Here is a 22003-nt window from a genome sequence, read left to right as displayed (position 1 = left end):
TACACACTGAGAGCCAAGCTGCTTTATCATCACTGGACAGAATATGTGTGTGTGTTTCTTCTCTTACACTTAAATGTTTGCAGAATCCCAGAATATATTTATAAACTAATCTTAAAACTACATTTACATTAAAATTACATTCTAGCATTTCTTAGAAGTGTCTGTTATTCTTTGCCTTCCGTCCTCTGGGCGCTGTGGGTCACCTCATTCTGACAGTAGTTCTTTGCTGACTGGAAGTTCTGGGATAGAGGGAAGGTAAGAGTGAGTAACTTTCTCATTGTTTCTGGGGGCATTTGAGCTCTATGTTTGATATGACCTCTCAGTGAGAGAATTTTCTAGGTTAAATATGTGATGTCTTTTTGTACAATTAGTTATTGATTTTATGGGAATGTGGGAAAAGTGAATCTTTATGAATTTAATTTGATGATCTGAGTGTTGAAATATTTTGTCTTTTAATTTTCAAGGATTTCATAATATTTTGAACAAAATCACTATTGGCATGACTGGTCTTTATGTTATTAAAAAAAGTTTTTAAACTACAGAAATTTAATAAATACTTCTGTATCAAGTAAGTCAAAATAACACCCCTCAATTTTCATTTCCCAGAGATTCACCTGTATGGTCATTTTGATGTGTCTCCTTCCAGTTGTTTTTCTGTGTATACATATACACATAGATTTTTCTAAAATACAGTTTTTTTTACATGTAATGTGGTAGCTAGGCATATTTTCTACAACTATAAACTTTACCACTACAAAGTAATATATGTTACATGTATATTTTACTTCTGTGCATTTTTCTAAATATATTTATAGTAAAATATACACATTACAAATATTCACAGCTATCACTCTAGGCCATTTCTCATAGATCCACCTCATTAAAAATATGGCTGTTTTTTTCCATTCTGGGTCCACTTCCATTCTGTGGCTGTATCAATACTTTAACTAGTCCTTTATTGATAAACTTACTGGTTGCCCCCAGGCTTCCATATTTCTGTGGGATGGTACCCAGAGGCAGGATTGCAGGGGTCGAAGGGTATTATTGCGTTTGTACTTTTGATAGACACTGTAAACATATCCTACAGTTGTTTTGCCGTCAGTGAATTGCCTTCTTAGTTGTTCTCATTCGGCCTTAAAGGCAGAAGGGAGTTAGACTGAGAAGGCAGTGTGCCTTACTCCCTGTTTGACGTGGACCTGATCTGCCGCCGTGAGGAGGGAGTGGTGGGCGGGGGTGCGGGTGGATTGGGAAGAAGACCAACTACCATCCGAGTTTAGGAAATGAAGGTTGCATCATTTTATGGACCAAAAAATATGAAATGTCATGGAATTTAATAATACTATGAACAAATTTATGGAAAGATTTTCTGAATTGGTGAAAAGGCTAGAGTATAGAATGTAACAGATTTGATTAATATGGCCTTTTGGTTACAAGGACTAGGGATTCACTCAAATTCCCAACAAGTAATAATAGGTCATTCTTATAAAGATAGAAATGTGGGATAGGCAGACAGGAATTCATCCTTAGTCCCAGATTTTGCAGCAGCCCAGGTCTTTGGGAACTGCAGTCAGGTGGCTCTCATGAACCCTGGAAGTAGACATGACCTCAGCAGCAGGGATGTGCACCTCACTTCCGGGTCCTCTGCCCTGGGTGTGACTTAGCCAGTCAGTTTGTGTGTGTGTCTGCTTTTGTTCATGGATGGCTACCTGTTCATCTCTTTCTGCCCTGTAGTTTTGGCTGAGTCAGTTTTGGCTCATCGAGAGCCTTTATGGTTCTTCCAGCTCTTCGCTATAGCTACAGCTGCTAATTGCTGTGTTCTCTTTTTATTTCACAGTTTTAATCCCAAAGATTGAGGATCCAGTTTTCACCAGGGTCCTCTGTATAGGACACCTGCCAACCTGTGAACTGCTGCCCCAAGCTCAGGTCCTCTCCTCCTATGAGGGTTGAAAAGGGCATAGTATGGAAAGCTCTTGCCTGGGAAGGGAACTTGGGTATTGTGGTAGGTACTACGAGTTAGTATTTATGTGACATTACCCTTAGGTAAGGAACCTATCCAAAATGTAATCCTGATTAACATACTTGGTTGTTAAAAATATTTATACTTACAAATGTATTCAAAAGCATTTCATTCTTTAAAGTCATTAACTTCTTTCCTGGGAAGCATCCTCCCTTTTTCCATGTGGCGTATAGATTGGGAAAACTTGTGCCCCTTCTCAGTTGTACAGTGTCACTAACTCTGAAATACCAGTGCCTGGCTTATGAAACACGGTCGTGCCTTTCTGCTGGACTTAAAAAGTACTGTGAAATAGTTCGTTCAGTTTGCGTAAGGACCGCGAAGCTCTGGAACACCTTGAACCTTACACCGCTGGAACGACTCATTTCCCCACGCGAGTACCTTTCTCTCAGGTGTGTCTTCTCCTTGTATATTGGGAAGAGTACGAAGTCCTCCCTAATTTTATTAGGTGTTTGTCACTCCATTGTTTCGGAGATGAAAGGTGGTTAACATTTCTCTGGAACGTTTCTCTTGGATGCTTTGTTTTCTTCTTTAGGGTCATAGTCAGGCGTCCTCCTTCTTTTTTCTCTTCTCCCTCCGCAACCCCGGTCTGCTTCTCTTCCCAGTAATGGCTGGCAGACTGGAGGAGTTAGTGACTCTTGGATCCCTGAGCCCTTCACTTCGGTGTCTATTTCTTCAGCGTCTCAAAGGGCAGTTTCCCTGTTATTTTTTTAAAATGAGAACCATGCTCATAAAATGCTGTTTTAGTTTGGTTTCGGATCACTTGAAATGGAATCTGATTTGAGAGGCAGCATTTAAGCTCCTGTTTAACAAAAGGTTTTGATTATCATTTTGTAGGAATTTTTGTTGGGTAAAAGAAAGATGAACAACATATTTGCCTTCGGAAAAGACAACCAAATGGTTTTATTTCAGTTTGGAAAGTTTCTTCTGGTGGTGTTGAATTCTGTGTTTTAATTTGCTTTAATATGCCTTTTTAGCAACATAAACAAAATTAAACATTGTTTTATTAAAGTCTGTGCAATGTTCCTTATTATTTAGGAGAAAAAAATCTTTTAATTACTTTTTGGTAAGGACATGTGTAATTTAAAACTCTCATTTTGACAGCCTGATCTTAGCCGATAATCTCGATTTGATTGCTTTGGTGGGTAGTTGAAAATGATCTCTGCCCGGCTTGAAGTGCACTTATAAATGCTCCGTATTTTGTGAAATAATAAAATAAATTTTCCTGCATGTTGCTTTATTGTAGATTTGAATGTTTTTTTTATCTGATTACCAGATTTAAAGAAGAAGTTAACCATTTTTCCTCTTGGCTATTTGTCCCCTTGTTTTTTGGTTTTTTCCCTTCAGATTCGGGCATGTACGTGTAGTAGTGAGCTGCCCTTTTGTGGGTTGCTTTGTAGCGTGATAGTGCTCTAGTAAAGTGAGTTTTCTTGTTTTATAAGAATTTCCCATTCTTTTTTAAGTAGATTTAATTTTCATTACACTCTTTTCCTTCGCCCTTTGGAGATGCCAAAAGATGTGTAAAAATGATTGCATACACAAGTATTATATATAACTATTTATTACTTTCATGTGTATAGAGACAAAAGATGTATGTCTATAATATTATATGTGACCAAAGAAAAATGTTATTTGACTCTTGGTGGAGAATTTTATTATATTTCTTGAGATATAGCCATCTTTGGGGGGAAAAAGTTGAGAATTAAAATTCTTGGGGGGCGGGTTTCCTCTATGCCATTAAGATCGGAGGACATGTAGAGGTGATTCAAGCAGACAGGGTGATTCTGGTACAAATTTATGGAGCACCCACTGTGTGCCAAGGACTAAACCAAGTGCTTTACAAACTTTATGTCTCCTCCTTATCTCATTCCTGCCACCATTGGTATGATTATCCCAATTTTACAAATCAGGAAGCAGACTTGGGCGATCACACGATCTTTTGAAGGTCACACAGCTGGACCTGAACCCAGTGTTGTCTGGTTACAAAGCCCCCACTCTTTCTACTTTCCAGGGTTCCCTTTGCCTCCTCTGCTTTTGCTATCTGATCTGTCTTTAGGATTCTCAAGCTATCAGGGCAAGGAGTTAACTTCTGGAAGAGTCCCTGTTTTTAAAGCGGCATCACATGGTGGTTAGAACTGAAACTTGCACATCAGGCTGACTTGGGCTTGGATTCCTTTGGCATCATTTACCAGCTTTGTGACTAGCTGGTTCCTTGGCCCCATTGTGTTTCATGGTGTTTTATCATCAAAATCAGGACCATCAAATCGGCCTTGCAGGATAATATAATGCATAATAAATAATAATGGTGATGTTGATTATGATAATGGCATTTAGCACTGAGGAGCTATTATGTGTCAATCCCAGGCTAAAAGCTCTTATTTAATCCACACAACAGCCCAGTGAGGCAGGTTCAGTTCTCCGTTTTATTTACAAAATAAGGCTTTTTTATTTATATTTTCCACAGCATGCACCCTTCCATTGGTATAGATAATTGAGTATTTACTGACTTAAAGAAGTCACTGTCATTCAATAAACTTAAATTGACATCTATTGTATGGTTATTAAGATAGATAAAATTTCTTCCTCCAAGCCTTTTATTTTAGTGATAACTTTTTACATATATCTGATATTCTAACAAGTGTCTTTTGTGTTGTTAAAAAGGATTACTCTTATGATAACTTAAGCATTTCACAGGTGGAAGATCATGGACAGAAGAACCTATATTCCAAACCAATTTTATGTATCTTCAAAATAAACTAATGCTGTAACATTAGTAGGAATAGTTCTGGAAATTATATGAGAGGACAAGAAATCTTTTAAAATATACTCTACTGTTCGACCTCTCAGCCTTTTGTCTCTATCAGACAAAGTACCTAAGAATTTAATCAATAAATAGTTGCATAAAGCAGCAGTCCTCATGGCCTGTCATCTACCTAAATCAGTGATGGGGACATTGAGAGGTTTAAAAAAGTTACTAATGCTAACGTGTTGATGACTATAAAGAACACAGAATTTTGGCAGGGAACTCACGTACGTTTTGTTATAGAAGAGGGAGAAAAATCACAGGGCTTTGTTCGCATACTTCCCAACATTGAAACTCAGCTAAGAAATTTAGCCCAAACACTAGACTATTAAACACTTAAAAGAAAAAAAAGTCACACAAACACACCACTCTCTGAACACTCCTGTAATACCCTGGAATCGCCTGGTAGATAGTATGAGACGTGGTGTTGGTTCAGAAAGTTCTTAGGTTTTGGAGACAGTGGAGCCATCCTGGAGACTGTGGAACTCAGGACAGAGAACGAGGGCGGGGAGAGTGATGAGTCTATTCTTCAGAAAGACCTGAGCCATTGTGAGCTGGCTGGAGGTCAGAGTTTATACTTGCCTGTGTTTACTTGATCAGATGGGAGGTTGATTATCCTCTGTCTGTTTTGTGTATTTTGAGCTCCAGTGTGTGCCAGGCATTGCTCCGTGTCTTGGTGGCATAGAGAGGAAGCGCCCATTGGGGTCTGACCTTGAAGAACTTAAAAAATCTACAGGAGAGAACAGGGACCCACGTACACCTCCGAAGGCAATGCTCTAGTGGAGGTATATAACTAAAATTTAGAGCTAATTGCCCCATCTCCAGAGTCCTTCTATTTTTCATCAACAGCATGTCACATATTTATTGCCAGGATCCTAAAGGAAGGAATTTTAAATCCAGTATGTGAAATTCTTGCCATATGCTGTGTTGTAAAGTTTGTTCCAAGGCAGACTTATAGACAGAAATAGACAGGACTAATGTTTTGATCAATCTTGGTGATTCTCTTCATAAAAACAGTTTCTGCAGGTTAGCACTGTCTGTACCAACATGGGTTAAATGCTAGTATTAGTTGAATGCACGGGGTGGGGCAAAAGTAGGTTTACAGTTGTGAGTACATGCAACAGGGTTTATTCTTGTATTATTATTTATTGTATTATTTTCCATAGAAACAACTGTAACTTGTGTGTGGTTATCTGGCTTTTTGATGTGCATATATTAACATAATGCTTTTATCTTATGTGCAAGCTGTGGACTCTGAGACAATCAGTGTTTAAACTTTCAACAAGGAAGAGAAATAATGAAAAGGAACAATGGTTTTTTGTTTTCCCAGTAACTAAAATTACCATTGTTCTGAGAACTCAACAAATGACCACAGGATGTGAATTTAATCAAGTTGTGCCTTTGAACAAAGGTATGCTGGTTGTGGAATTTTTTCCTGTTCACACGTCTCCCTGTGTTGAAATGGACAGTTCGCTGTGATTTAACCAAGTGAACAAATCATTTCAGTACAAAAGACGTGGCCTTGGGAAACAAAAGGAAGGATTATTCCTTCAGCTCAGCACTCGAAGTCGAAGATTTTTAGGGGACCCCACTGTAAAATGTAACCCCTTCAGTGCAGCCTCGATGTCATCGGAGGCGCTTTGATTGGCAGTGAGTCAGCGTGTCTGATCTTACTCTTTTATCTAATCATGTGTGAGCAGATTGCACACACGTACAGTTCTGTTATTTTTGACAATTTAAATAAAAGTTTTTTGTTTTTTTTTTAATTCACAAGAAACTAAGACATTGGATGGAGAACAGTTTAGAACCAGAACTTTCCTTAGAAATATTGGCTTTCATTTTATGGACTGTTTTTCTCCATCCATTTGAAATGTCTTGCCTTTGACTTGGATGCCTCTTGGCACGGCCTCTGCATGGCACCTCGGAGAGAAAGGCCCTGAGTGTGTGGCCAGTCATCTCTTACAGGCATCAGCGCTGCGTCCATTGCTCCTCCGCCTGGTACTTCACGGGCGCATCTCATTTATCTCACAGCGAGCCAGCCAGGAGACCAAAGCCTGAAGACTGAAAAAAGTGGCCGGGGTCTCCTCAAAGTCCATCCTTTTTGCCATTGCTGCAGAGGAGCCTGGACTGGTTCCCTCTCTGTCCTGGAAGAACTCTCACAGGCTAAACAGCACCGTCCCTGCATCCCTGTCCAAATGCTTTGTTTGGTCTTTATTGCTGTTGCTAATTGAGGCACTGAGTTTCATTCCATTACTTTTTGTCACAGTGAAGTTTGTCAATTATCATGATTAAGCAACTACACGAGGAAATGGTGACTCTTCATCTCTTTTCTGTGTGAGTGCTTCGTGGTGTGCCATTCCGTGTGGGGCGCATTCTATGGCAATACAAGCAAATGAATGCTTATGTGATATAAAGTAGCTTGTGAGTCAAAATTAGCAATATACGAGTATTTATAAAAACTAGTTGACAGCAAGAAAAACAGGTTCAAGAAACTTGACTTGTCTTCCATCCGCAAGGGCCTGGACGTTATCTGTGAAGTTGCGAACACAGCCTCATCTTTTTAAAGGTTGGTTCTAAGAAATGGCCTCTTTTGTTCCTAAGCTTGAATTCGTTAGACAACACTGGGGTTGCTAGAAAGCATCCGAGAGACCCAGAGGGTTGTATTTCTTTTTTTGTTTTACTTTATTATTATTTTTTGCATTGAGAGGGCACTGCCAGCTTGCCACACAGCACTTGGAGAGAAGACCAGAGATGAGTTAGAAGTGTTCTTTAGCGGAAGGCATGTAAGTGGCATTGGGCTTGCATAGTGGAGGAGAGCGGAGGCCTGCAAACAGCCCTCTGTGATCTGATAGGAGGGAAGCAAAAGAAACTGAAGAAGAAAAGCCTTCTCTCTCTCTGAGGAAGGGGATAGGAGGGGACTGGGCTATGCGACCTCAGCACGGGGTGCAAGGAACTCCCCTTAGTCATAACTTACCTGTGCTCTGCAAGGCAGCTGACCAACACATTGAGAGTTAAGTATATATGGAAAGTGTCTGAACACACCCAGAATACCTGAAATTTTTCTTTCTTTTTTTGTTTTTTCACTTACTGGACATAAAGAGACACGTTTGGGCCACCACGGTGCCTTGGGTACCACATGACACTGGGAAGAAAATTGGGATATTGCTTGGCCAAGGCAACAGGGCTCCGCAGTGACTGGAGTTACCTTTCTGGGTACCTGGGGTCATTGCTCATCTGTTGGTCCAACTGGCTGTCTCTTCTCTCCTGAACAAATAGTACTTATGGGCACGGAACAGAGAAGAGCAACCGTCATCCCACGTTCCGTGCTGCTCTGTTGGGTTTTATTTGGGAGACAGGGCCATTGGCGAGCATAGCAGGTGACGCTGGCTGCCCTGATATCTCTCTGCTCCTCCCACTCCAGCCTTTGCACATCTGCTGTCTGAGGGGTCATCGTTTTTTCTTATGTACTATTTAAGCTCATCCATGATTTGTTTCCAGTCTGCTTCTAAAAGTGACCTTTCGTTACTCCTCATCAGTACTGTTTTCTGCTTCCTGAAAATAAATGACTAGCCCGAACTTTTTTTTGTCTTTGTTGCTCCTTTGGCCACTTTCCAGAGTGCTAGCATCTCTTGTTTTTTTGTTTTGTTTTTATCTTGTAATACATGTTATACGAATCTTTTAAGGTTCAACCCAAATGCCCATCCCAAACTCTTGATTCATACAGTTCTTAGAGAAACCACCTGTAGTTGGAATATGCAGCTATTTAGGCGTAAAGCTTTTTTGCTCTGGTAGCTTTTAAGCTCCTTGAGAATAGGGAGCGTGTCTGTCCTGGGTGTTAGATCCTGAGTAACGTTTGGCGTGGGTCTTCTCACTCAGAGGGAGCCGGTCATTCGGCGTGGCTGCATGGACGTCAGTGTGCTGACCGCTCTAGTTTCTCTGAGCTCTGTGTCCGAGGCTTTCTCGTCTCCCTTGCAGGCCTGTTTATTTTTTAAAAAATTTTCAGATTTGATTGATCTACTTTTAGAGAGAGGGGAAGGGAGGGAGAAAGAGAGGGAGAGAAACATGGGTGTGAGAGAGAAACATCGATCGGTTGCCTCTCATATGCTCCCCAACTGGGGATTGAACTCAGGCATCTGCCCTGACTGGGAATCGAACCAGCAGCCCTTTGCTTTGCAGGAGGACACCCAACCAAATGAGCAACACTGGTCAGGGCTCCCAGGTAGACCTTTTGGAATCTGCTTTTATTTATTTTACTGTGATTTTCCCCCCAGGAAGTCTGTATCATGCTCTTGCCTTTGCTCTCTTTGGAGAAACCTGGCACCTTACTGATTTTGTCTCAGCCTTTCCAGGGTAACACTCATGAGTCCTCTCAGGGTGGTCATGCCCCGGAGGGGACCTGGCCCGTGCTTCCACGGACCCGCCGTGGCAGAGTGTTTGCCGTGAGGCCTGGGAGAGTGGAGGGCCTGGTGCGTGTGGTGCTTCTGAGCCCCCAAGGGCACTGCTTTTCCTGGTAGGACTTTGTCCAGTCCGCTTCCTGGAAGAGATCATACATGTAGACACTGCGAGAGTGAGCTTTCCCAGGACATTCTTCTGCGAATTTTCTCAGCTTTTGTGGTTCTGTACAAGTTACCTGCCTACTTCGGACACCCAGGGCAGGCTACTGAACCCCCTACAAAAATGAGACGAAAACCTCTGCTGTCCCGTGGGCCTGCAGGGAAGGGCCGCAGCGGTGCCCACGGTTCAGAAGAGAAGGGCTCTGTTGGGCAGAGCACAGGCCTAGTCTCCACCCTTTGTCCCTCGGGATTCCCATCAGCAAGGGTCATCCCTGTAACGCCCATTTTTTGCCTCCGTAGTGATGACACTGCATCATAAGATGTTTCTGTGATCCTTGTATATCCTAGTATTTTCAAACGAGAGAATTTAGGTGCTGCTAGTAAGCTGTTTTTGTCTACATCGTGATGCTAACATGAATTTGACCTTGAAATCAGTAGTTATGCTTTGTTTTGTTGGGGTTTTTTTTAAGTATAGAACACACGAGTTTCCCTGTGTGAATGCATTCCCTGCGTGACTTACCAGGCATCTTTAATGTTCTCCTTAGATAACTTGGGAAGGTGAGATGCTTTCGAAGATACTGGTAGAGCTGCAGAGAAACCCATAATTCACTTATTTGGATTTTGGTAGTTTGCTCAGATTTATAAGGAAATGTCTTGTGGCAATATAGCCTTAGCAGGCCTAAGAGAAATCTCCTTCGTCTGGCATAGCATGTCTGCTGTGGCACCAGGGCTGACTTTTTAAAGAGCTTTGTCCCCAGGCACTGTTGGGGGAAACTTCCCTGTTCTGAGAAGGGCAGGGTGCGCAGGCAGTCACCAGGCCCCCCGGTGACCTGGCGCAGACCTGGCACAGACCTGGTGGAGACCAAGTCCCCCTGACCTGGTGTCATCCCTGGGTGAGAGGTGCCCTGGTGGAAGCAGCTTCGCCTGTAGAAGGTTGAAAGCATGTGGATCAATGTCTTCTTTTGAAGGTGGCTGATAATGACGTTTCTTTGCCAAAAGACTTGAATTTCTATAAGGTTTGTCCAAGCTAAAGCATGGGGATTCACCCATTCACTTTATTAGATGACTGACTTCCCTGAAAAATGACATCAGTCCCCTTCTGGACCTCCCCGACCCAGGACTTCCTTGCAGGAATTCCAAGGAAACCTTTAAACAAGCAAACACTACTTGGGTCTGTGTGCAGGCACACTTCTGTGCTGTCAAAATCAATTAGACTGGTAAGTCATAAATTAGGAAAGTATTTTTGTGACTTGTGTTTATTATTTAACAAGTAGCATAACTAGCTGGCCTCAAGAAAATAAAAAACAAACATAAATCTAAACCAGTCCCGGGTTGCTTGACAGAAGATCCTTTTACTCTTCGCCAGCAGTGAGGATGTACCTTCTCTGGGAGATGGGAAGCCTTTCCTCTGTCATCCTGTGATTTTAGTCACTCTTCCCTTGCATCTTTCTTTGGTCCCCTTGCTCCTGACTGCCCGTGCCCTGCGGATTGGGTGGGGATTGGGTGGGGATTGGGTGGGGAGGTGAAAACCTAGGAGGGAAGTGCCTGGGAGTCCTTTCCATATCTTCACTGTTTATTTCCCTTCTTTGCTCCTTGTTACAAAGTTTCTCCTTACTTTGCTTTTATCAAGACTGTGAATGACTCCCTTTGTTAAGACTATTGGAATGCCCTGTGGGAGGGATGCTATGCAAAAAAAATAATTGTATTGCATAACTGTCCAGCCCTTAGAGATGCCAGATTGCCCTTGGCACAGGAACAGACCCTCTTCTCTGGCAGGCCCTGTGAGAGCAGGGAGCAGTGCATCTGAGAGGTGGCTCTGTCCTCCACCCAAGTACCACGGGATGACCTTGACCCTAGCTCTGATAAAAGGCTTATTTTAGATTTCTGAAATGCTTGTCTTTCCTAAGCCCAGAAGGGAATGTTTCCCTGTTTTCCCAGAGTGATTCTTTCCAGCTGCTGTTTTTTTCACAAATGTCAAGTTTGTCTCTCCTGTGTCACCTTGAAGCAACGGGCATTCGTGACTAATTATTTAAAAGGGCAGCCTTTTAGTTTATTTTGATGAAAACAAAATCCCAGAGAACTCTATTAGATACCCTGTAATTGAGCAGGTGACACACTGGTGTTTGAAGTTAGGGGTGTGGAAAGTAGATCCGGAGAGCGAGTTTTTGGCATGGCAGTCGGAGGAGCCAGAAGCTCCAAGGCGAACTTCATGGACTTAGTACTGTCACTGTGCGTATCCTCTGAACTCATTCCAGGCCTTTAAACTTAATACCAGACAGCCATGCCAGGCGGTCACTGGGCTGAGGGGAGGGCCCGCTTGGAGCAGAGAAGCATACAATGAACTCCTATGCAGCTAACCTTTCTTTTCCCCTGTAAAATCAAATTAAACCAACTTCAGTTTGGAGGGTACGGAGGCGGAGGGGGCTTCATTGCTCTCTTTCAGCTGTTTGTTGGAAGCAGTAATGGTTGCGGGAGCGGTTTGGCTATGAAGGATGTATCTAAAATCGCTCTAAGAACTAAACGTATTTCAGAGTGGGGTTTGATTTCACTATAGGCAGTCGCATACCGTATTCGATACTTCATTATGAAACTTTCCTTAATTGGCATATTATATATGATCAGGTAAAGGAAGTTGAAAATGTGTGGATCATGGTAGTGGCCCAGAACTTCAAAATTATAAAGATATGGTATGTACTGACAGGAAGAGAGTTCCAAGACATACGAGGTCTGTCTAGAAAAAGTCCAACCATTGTTAATATAACCAGAGTGGTTTGTGCGACATCGATGTAACCTGGCAGCCAAGGAGAGTGAAGTAGAATGTGCATGTGTGGACAATCACTTCACTGTACTAGTCAGTGGGGGCCGTAGACACCACTGAGTCAGCATGTGTACTGTGTGGCCGCCACATTCAAAGTGACTGAGCGAGTAGAGTAACGACTCTGCATCACACTTTGCATTAAGCCTGAACATTCCTCTGTGGAAACTATTCGGATGATTCAGAAGGGCACAGCTACGGGCAACCGGTGCTTGGCAGCTTCGTCACGATAACACACCCGCTCATGCATCACGTCTTGTGCAGAGTTTTTTGGCAAAACATCAGATCACCCAGGTGACTCAGCTCCCTTACAACCCATCTTTGGTGCCCTGTGAGTTCTGGCTTCTCCCAAAACTAAAATCACCTTTGAAAGGGAAGAGATTTCAGACGGTCTACAAGATTCTGGAAAATACAATGGGGCAGCTGATGGCAATTGGGAGAACTGTGTGAGGTCCCAAGGTGCCTCCTGTGAAGGGGACTGAGGTGTTGTGTCATTGTCCTATGTACAATGTTTCTTGTACCTTCTTCAATAAATGTCTCTATTTTTCATAATACGTGGCTGGATACCTTCCGGACAGACCTCATTTTTCAGTGGGTAGAAACAGCAAATGGCAAAGAATAGAGGTGAATATCATTTCTTTAAAAAGAAAAGGCAGCAAACCAAGGCAGTGTTTGGCTCCCAGGTGTAGAGGGTCTGCCTGTCCTGTGTCACATGGCACACTGGCGTCAGTTGGCTGGGCAGGGCTCCTGTCAGAATTATGCTGTATCACATGACCTTTTGGCTTTCAGTTACACATGTTCCTCTTACTCATTGTTTTCCCCCTTCCAGCCTTTGTGAATGTTTCTTCTTACCCTTTAATTTGTGTTTATTCTTGTAAAACATTTTGTTGTTCTGCATGCGCGTATTTTCTCTCCTTGAGGTAAAACTCGCAGAGCATAAAGTTAACCCTGTCTCGCCAACAGATCAGTCGCATCGAGCCCATTCACAGTGTTGTGCAGCCACCACCTCGGTGTGGCTCCAGAGCGCCCATCACTCTGTGGTAACACTCAGGACTTACTCAGCAACTGTTCTCCGGTCTCCCCTTTCTCCAGCCTCAGGCAGCCGCCAGTCTGCTTTCTGTTGCTAAGGATTTACCTATTCTGGATATTTCATATAAATGGAATTATACACTATGTGACCTTTTGTGCATGCATGTATGCGTATTTTAAAATCACGTTTATTGAGGTTTAATATACATAAATAAAATGTACACCTTTTTTAGTGGGCCTTATGCACAGGTTTTCTTTTGTTCTTCCAAACTTATTTTCAGCAGCCCCAGGAGGGGGCACTGTCTTCACCCTGCTTTGGTGATGAGGACTGAGGCTGGGGGTCTCCTGCCGCCCAGCACCGCACCATCGGGGCGGCAGACAGGGTGTGAGTGTGGGCGGCTGGCTCTGCAGACCGTGCTGCTGACCAGCGTTGTCCACCGCCTCCCAGGTCTCAGGCCTGTGCCCTTGCGGAGCCTGCTTTCCGCACACAGCAGCGTGGGCTTCCCCACGTGGACAAAAAGAGGATGTAGAATATTCTGCTACGCGTGTGTACCATAACTGAACTGTGTCCCCATTGATGGGTTTTGCGGATGTTTCTTTTTTTGGTCACGAATTGTATAGTTTTATTTTTATTAAGTCACATGTTTTTACGTTAGGAATTATGAAAGGAACACTAAGGGCCAAAGAAAGTGCTAAAGTAATATTTGTTCATTATAGAAATACGGCTGAGCAAGGAGAATAAGCTACAACACCCGTGAGTCCCCTCAGAGGTAACTACCGTACGCGTCTTTAGCGTAGCTTCCCTGCCTCTCAGGCATTTTTCAGAAACAGGGCAAAGGAAAGCCCTTTGGGGAAAGGATGGTGCTGTAAACGAAGGTTTGTAATAGAAGGCTTACAATATATTGTGCACATCTTTTAATCTAATTAGCAATAGTGAATATTTACTAAGTGCTTAAAATGTGAGAGGAACTATTTTCAGCGTTCTACACCATTTCACAGGAATCATGTGATGTATGTGTGGTTATTATAGCAGATGACGGGATTTATGTGTGTATGAAATCTACATGCAGGTTTTGTGCCTTAGCTCTTACTATTTCTTGCTTTTATAACTCAGCCCTACGTTCTTATGATTCATCAGTTTACTTGGCCGTGTTTACCCCGCATGGGTTCCCACCCTGGATCTCCGTATCTTTCCCTCCAACCCGTGCGCAGGACTGCAGGGAACGTCCTTGGACATGCCTGTGGGGGGAGTCTCTGGGACGTGTCCCGAGCGGGATCAGTGGATCATGTGAATATAGACAGGGTGGGCAAAAGTAGGCTTATAGTTGTAAAACAAAAAATAATGCAATAATTAATAAATAGTAATGTGAGAATAAGCTCTGTTTCCTGTATTCACAACTGTATGTACTTATGACTAAGTATTCAGAGAGGCGGATTCTTCTCCAGAATGACTGTGCTGGAGTCTCCACTCTTGTATGTTTTGTGTGGTTTCGAAGACGTGTATAAATGCCTAGAAAAAGGACCGGCCACACTGGGAGGTGTACAAGGGCACCAGGAGGGAGGCAATGGCCAGAGGGCGCGTGAGCCTTGTTGGTCATGATTCGATGTGTTACGAGGAGAATGTCTTTGTGTGTAACTTGTCATTATATTTTACTGTTTAAAAAAGGTCTGGAAAGATGAGCTTTAACTAAAGTTGACAGTTTTTATTCTGTGAACACATTTGGAAGTGTGAGTGTGTGGGTTAACATTAGTCACGGCACATGGGCAAGTTCTCCTGCAGCTTGGTGCTTTTATGGCACGCTCTGACCACTTACCTTAGTCACACCTGTAAGCCCTCTTCAGACGTTTAGTTCAGGTCCCCCACATGTCAGGTGGCTCAGAGGGGCAAAGGGGTATTCCCAAGGGCCCCGGGACAGGAGAACGGCCAAGTTTGATGTGAAGAGGTGGTGCTGGAGAGTTGGGCCCGAGAGAAGACTTCTTTCTGGAGGCCTTACTGATTTCCAACCGAGGTGGGGGCAGGACTGGGCGCAGTTCTCCTGCAGGTGAGATGAGGAGGAAACATTCTCAAGAACAGTAAGTTTCAGTAACTTCCTTGTGCAAACACTTAACTGAATGAATGCATTAGTTTGGTCTGTTTACTAAGCACAAGGTATTAAGATAATCTTTGCCAAGCGCTTCTCTATAGAAGTCAAAGTGTGTGGTCTTCAGGTCAGGACTCAAACTTCTTTCTTTTCACCTCTTCTAAAGTGAGAGAAAGAAAGATCTGGTTGACTGAAGTGATAGTTTTTTAAGGTGCCATTCAGATTCCTCTTGGAATTTGTTTTTAGTCCTCACCCAAGGACATGCTCATTGATGTTTAGAGAGAAGGGGAGGAAGGGAGAAGGCAAGGGAGAGAAATACGATGTGAGGGAGAAACACTGATCGGTTGCCTCTTGTACACCTCTGACTGGGGACCAGACCTGCACCCTAGGCTTGTGCCCTGACTGGGAATCGAACCCGCAACCTTTCGGTTTACAGAACAATGCTCTAACCAACTGAGCCACACCAGCCAGGGCTCCTCTCAGATTTTAGTTTCAACTGCAATGCCTTATTGTTTATATAGAGCCCCAAATGAATAACAACAGGGTACACTTTAGATAACAGTGATAAAGCAGGGCAGTGTTCTGTAAGGACCTCTCTTAGTCTCTGGTCCCGTCACCTTCACCACACCCAATGAGTGTTTGTGTCTGGATTTCACTGTCAGAACTAAGAGTAGGAATATTTACGCAACTGTGTTGTACTGAAAGAGGAGGTGTTTGCACACAGCAAACAGATAGGTTCCTTTTCACTGTAGCCCAGTGATAATACAGGTGAGAAGACAGATTAGCTCCTTGGAGGCAGAAGACGCGATGTTGATGATACTTTATGAAGTACACATGTGTTTGCTTCTACTTACAACTAAGTAAAATAAAAACAGTAAAAAAATTGGAAGGTGGACACAGATATAAAGTCCTAACTCTAAGACAGAAGTGTTTCCTACCACTGAATAGGTGTAGGAACTCAATGGTTTAGAGGTTAAAGGCGCAAAGCATGGTGGAGAAGGCAGAACCTCCCGGCTTATTTATTGTTCCCAGGGTTGGTGAACTCTGTGTAAACTGTAGAACAGAAATGACCCTTATAAACAGTTGCACACATGTGATAAGTACCTGATGGATGTGTGCTCGCCAATAAATAATTAGCACTACTTCCTCTTGCCTCATACGGTCAGCATAAAGGACAAGTCACTCTAAAGGCAGCACGCCCTTGTGCTTGAAGAGGGAGGTGGGGCAATCCTGCCACGTTTGGTAACACTCTTGAGACGAAATAGGTGGGTTTGTCATGGTTTTCCTTTTGCATGTGAGTCAAAGTTGAAACCTTTATATTGTCTGGATTTATAGCTACCTCATAATCTTTTGCCCTCGAATATTAAAGGTGCGAGATTTTTTAATTGGGTTGAGGGGAACTGAAGTTTCAGTTTGTTCCATGTGTTTAGAGGAACATAGAGAAAATGAACTAATGAATTACCCTTTCTTTTTAGACTGTGTGATGGTTGTTCACGATTGAAATGTTGGTGAGCTTTATTTCAGAGAAAGACAAGTGGAGTAATAATTAAATTATATATCATTTTGTGTAGATTAGATAAAAAGCAAACAAAAGGATTAAAGATTTTACCAAGTGCAGATTTTAGATCCTTTATTCAAAATGTAACAGTTTGCTTAACTGGAAGATAAACAAATGGGAGCGTGGGGCTTGATGTTTCTGTGTAGCTTGTGAGATCTGAGAACTGGTAATGAAATTCGCAACACTTGTAAGCTGGAGTTTTTTTATGAAACCACGTACATATTTTTTCTTTCATAGCTGTTCTCTGAACCTGCAGGAAGGAGTGGGAGAGGTGGCGATGAATGACTTTTGAAGCAGACCTTTGATATTTGCATTGCAGTTCTGTGGCTTTGAGCTTTTAATTTTTACAATTGCAGGTGATATTTGTAAGGAGTGTCAGTTTCCAGTATGTTCTGAGTAGTGGCAATATGACCCTTAAGAAAAAATGGAAGCACATGGCTATTTTATCTGTTCTGATGCCTTCAGAGTTGGCACGCCCTTGCAGCCTGGGTGGGAATTGAGATTGCTTCAGTTACATTAGTATCTTATGGAAGTCTCAAAGTTATATACCTAAGTAGACATTCAGCTTCATGATTGAACCTTTTCCCTCCCAATTAAATGTTTTCCTGGTGATTAAAATTCATTTGGCTTTTTATCTTAAGCCCAAATCACCATCACTAAAAATGTGTCAAACTGCCTTGTGCAATTTCTTCACCTGGGCCTGGGGATACAGAGGAGGAGGGCGGAACCTACGATTCTTGGGGTTAGCCAGGAGAGAAGGTAGATAGGCTTCTCCAGATTTAGGTGGCAGTAGGTGGAAAATTTGATTTGAGAAGGATTTTCAGTACGCTTGGGATGTCCACCAAGCCTGTTCTGTTGTTTCGGTGAGGCTGGGCTTTGGTGTGCTAACAGCCAGCCCCCAGATCACAGAAACCTACCACAACAATAGTGTATTTCTTGCCCTGAGTCCTCTGTGAGTCTGGGAGATGCTCCAGGTCAGCTGTCCTTCCTGCAGCAACTCTGTGATCCAGGCTGCTTCCGTTGTGTGGCTTGGTTGTCTGCTGTGGCTGGGGGGTGCTGTGGAGGGACAGTTGTCTGCCTCCTTGATGAAGAGTCACTTGTCACTGCTCACATTTCGTCCACCCAGTCATTTACATGGCCCTGTCTTTTGCAAGGTAATGCAGTGCTTTTGTGCTTAGGAAGTGAAATTGGTGAGCCCTGATGATGTCTACCACGTGTGTCTCACTGAGGGCTGGGATTTCAGAGAAGAGGTTGGAAGTAGAGACGAAGGTGAGAGAGAAGTCATTTACAGTAAAGGAAACGGTGCAGGGGATTTATGAGGGGAAGTGGACACTTAGAGAGGGTGGAGTATTCCATGATGGTTTCTCTGCAGGAAGCTTTCTTCACCTCCCAGGCAGTGCGGCTCTCCAGAAGAGTGTTAAGGATAACTATTGCTGTTTTCTGGAAAGTCCAGAAGGTTCTCTTGGTCCTGTTGTTGATTTTAGTTCTATGTAGACATTGTCTGCCTCCAAAAGATACTTGCACGTGGTGGATTAATCATGTTAGAGTGGTGTGATCTCGTAGGTTGGCAGATCCTTAAATACGGAGAGCAACAGCTTGTTTTAGCCAGAGTTTAGGTGGTGATCTGGTAAAAGTGCTTATTGTTATTATTATTGTTATCGTTAATCTCAGTGGGATTAGGAGAGAGTTTGTAGTTTTATGCATATTAAACATTATGAGGACACTGGCTTTCTGTTACCTTCTTTTCCAAGAGTGTTTGTTACCTGACTCCGATGTTGGAATGCAGAACCCTCCTACCTCCACCACTCTACCCAGAACACCCACAGAGAAGCGGGCTACTGGGTCAGATGATGCACTTTCTCTGGGTGTTTGCTTACTGCTGTGCGTCCTCGTCTCTGATCTTGCCTTTGCCCCCTCTGTTCTTCTCAGCAACTCTTCCCACTTACTCTTCCCGCCATGGTCTTGGGCAGCAGGCAGACCTGGATGTGGACCTTATTCCTGTGACCAGCTGTTTGTCCCTGGGCAAACCACTCTCCAAGTCTCAATGTCTTTATCTGTAATATGGGACTAAATAAAATGGCTGCCTTGTGGGATTCTGAGTGGTTAGGAACACATGCAAAACACCACAGTACCTGGTACGTTTAAATTACTCGGTAAGTGTAAGCTATGATTAGGATTATTGTCATTTCCCATAGTTCAAGGCACATGGTAAATAATTTTTTCGTGAAAACTTTTATTTCGACGGACAGTGGAGGCAGATTACTCCATTGAGCCGCCGGAGCGCTGCAGGTCTTCGCTGACACTTTGTGTTACCCTTTTTGTGTGCTTATGTGGTGTACTGAGTTGTAACATCCCACAGGACAGTGGGTGTCCTCCACTCGTGGCTGTGTCTGCTGTGTTGCGTGGGCAAGTAGGAGGTGTTCAATTAAAGGTTAAAGTCTGTGCAAATGAGATATAAGGGGAGAGGGCTTTAATATAGGAGGTCTGTCCAGCAAGTATCCAGCCAGGTACTATGAAAAATGCCATTTATTGCAGAAGATACAAGATGCAAGAAACATTGTACATGGGACAATGACACCTCAGTCTCCTTCAAAGGAGGCACCTTAAGACCTCACACAGTTCTCCCAATCGCCATCAGCTTCCCCATCATATTTTCCTGAATCTCATCAATGGTGTGAAATCTCTTCTGTTTCAAAGATGATTTTAGTTTTGGGAAGAGCCAGAAGTCACAGAGTGACTTCTGCTTCTGGGCTGTAGAAATCTGGGCTGTAGCAAGGCTGAGTCACCTGGGTGATTTGATATTTTGCAAAAAACTCTGCACAAGATGTGATGTGTGAGCAGGCATATTGCTGTGATGAAGCTGCCAATCACCAGTTTCCCATAGCTGTGGCCTTCTGAATCATCCAATAGTTTATGCAGAGGAATTGTCAAGCTTAATGCGCATGTTGATGTAGATTTGTTCTTCTGCTTGCTCAGTCATTTTGAATGTGATGGCCACACAGTACACATGCTCACTCAACTGGAGTCTATCACCCCCACTGACTAGTACAGTGAAGTCGTCATTGTTCACACATGTGCATTCCAGTCCACTCCCCTTGGCTGACCAAACCATTGTTGTCACTGTTGCCCAAACCATTGTCATTATATTAACAATGGTTGGACTTTTTCCAGACAGACCTCATATTTATAAAATTATCTTCCTATTTGGGTGAATGCTCATAAGTTGGGAAATATAACTAACTACTCTTGAAATAGTACTGAGTTACTTCTCTGGTTAGAGTATATATATGATTGTTACTCTTTATGTAATTGAAACTTTCATACAAAAGAGGAAAATGAAAAGAAATAATGAAAAGCATGCAAATGACCTAAAAGACTTTCACTATCATAGAGTAGCAGTTCATGAGCACTCAGGGAGAACTTGATATGACCTTGGTCATTTATGCAGCTGAGAAAGTAGCTTTAATTTCTCTGTGCTCAGCAGCTTGCAAGACTCACAGCTTTCTGACTGGTTCTGCATATGGGAAATTGCGTCTGGTAAAGCAAAAGAGGGCTATTCACTAAATCTCTCCTGAAGTTGGAGTCTCATGAAGTGGGAGGATTTACCTGGAATTATGCCGGTAATTTGGACCCAACTTGCGTTAATGGAGTCGGTGTACTTTCCTCTGGAAGGGCACGGTTGGTCTTCTCGCCTCTCTGCCCAAGGGCATCACAGGAAGCTTGGAGATGGTGGGTGAGGTCTCTCTCCCCTCGATACCTACCTCTGATTGATCACCAGCCATCTTTGAACACTGGGTCCTCCAAGAGATCCTCGAGGAAACCTCTGTTGTTTCGTGGCTTTATCGTCTCCCAGAAGTGAGTGCACTGTTGGGGACCTGTAACATGGTAGAACGTTGGAGAATGTAGAGACGCCTGGACATGCTGAGCCAAGCGCTCGCATTTGACAGTCAGAGGTGTTAGGGTTTGTTCACACAAGGAACCAGGCATCTTGATCTCCTGTCTGCTACAACACGATCCCTCAGGGGTGTCTTTTTGCTCATGCACATAGGTAGGTATTGTGCTCTGCGCACTGGACGGAGAAACAAGCATAGACCTGCCAGCGGTCTTTGCGAGACCATAGGAGGCCTCCGTGAGGACACCGCTGTCAGGAGTTGGGCTGGGAGTCGGTGGTAAACCACGCGGATATAATGGGGCTGGTAGAACTATATGAACTGGGGGCTTTGGCCTGAAAGTCTGCCTGACTGCCAAAACATCTTACCTTGTTTTCTTGCCTTAATTGTCAAGAGTAGGGCTTACAGCATCATCTTCTGCAGAGCTGCTGCTTCACAAATGTGCTGAGGGAGTTGAGCTTATATATAAAAAAACCCACTGCGATAAAACTCATTATAGTCCTTATACTTCTCAATAGTAAATAATTTAGGTTTGGCTATAGAGATTTTGTTTTCTTAAACTTCAGTGTTATAGAGTAATTTATTATTGCAAAACAACGTACGTTCATTGAGGAAAAATGGGAAAATGTAGGAAAGCGCACAGAAGGAGAAAGTCACCCATAGTCCCATCTCCAAAGGAGAAACAGTATTTTAGTGTTTGCCCTGTGTTCACCAGATCAGTATTATGTTGTATATAATCCTTTCTAACCTGTTACTTCTATTAAATGTATTAATTTTCTTCTTGTCATTGTATATTCTTTGAAGATAAAAACAGGGTTATTTAAAAATTGATTTCAACATTTTCTTATGAATAATTTTCAAATGTGCAGCAAAGTCGGAAGAAATTTACAGTCTCTCACCTATGTTCTACCTACCCGCTCTGTCCGTTCATCAATCTTTCTTACTGCTTTTTCCCTGCATTTCTAAGTAAATTTTAGTGCGGCATGTCACTTTTAACCCAGCTAGTTTACCTTCATAATTGTGTTTGGCTTACACCCACATTCAAGAGGATCTGTGTTCTCTGAGTACACATAAAGGAAAGCCCAGAAAGCTTTCCAGGAGAATTTTGTTGGGTGTAGTGAGAAAGGATATCCAGGGATTTAAAGTTTGCCCTGGAGCTGAATATACATCCTTAGCATCTGAGGAGGCAAATAAAGAACCAGGAAGAATGACTTCCTTCTCACTCATCTGCTTTTATGCTAATTCACACTCCAGCATGGG

At 43.0% G+C, this 22003-nt stretch overlaps 1 protein-coding gene across 3 annotated transcripts in view; it reads left to right on the top strand.

Annotated features, from left to right (window-relative positions):
- The window catches only part of STK39 (serine/threonine kinase 39), a 271016-nt gene that overhangs the window by 15123 nt on the left and 233890 nt on the right, over positions 1 to 22003 (top strand). Inside the window, exon 1 of one of the 3 annotated variants that reach the window (XM_024579873.4) lies at positions 16446 to 16560. The exons of the other annotated variants lie outside the window; for them this stretch is intronic. The gene's annotated coding sequence lies outside the window, so the exon portion shown is untranslated. Of the gene's footprint in view, positions 1 to 16445; positions 16561 to 22003 lie in introns of those variants that run through there. 3 annotated transcript variants of the gene reach the window in all.

Source organism: Desmodus rotundus, chromosome 2 (genome assembly GCF_022682495.2).
Source record: "Desmodus rotundus isolate HL8 chromosome 2, HLdesRot8A.1, whole genome shotgun sequence".
Lineage (NCBI taxonomy): Eukaryota > Metazoa > Chordata > Mammalia > Chiroptera > Phyllostomidae > Desmodus > Desmodus rotundus.
Note: the sequence above shows the minus strand (reverse complement) of the source record. Positions and strands in the feature narration are given on the sequence as shown.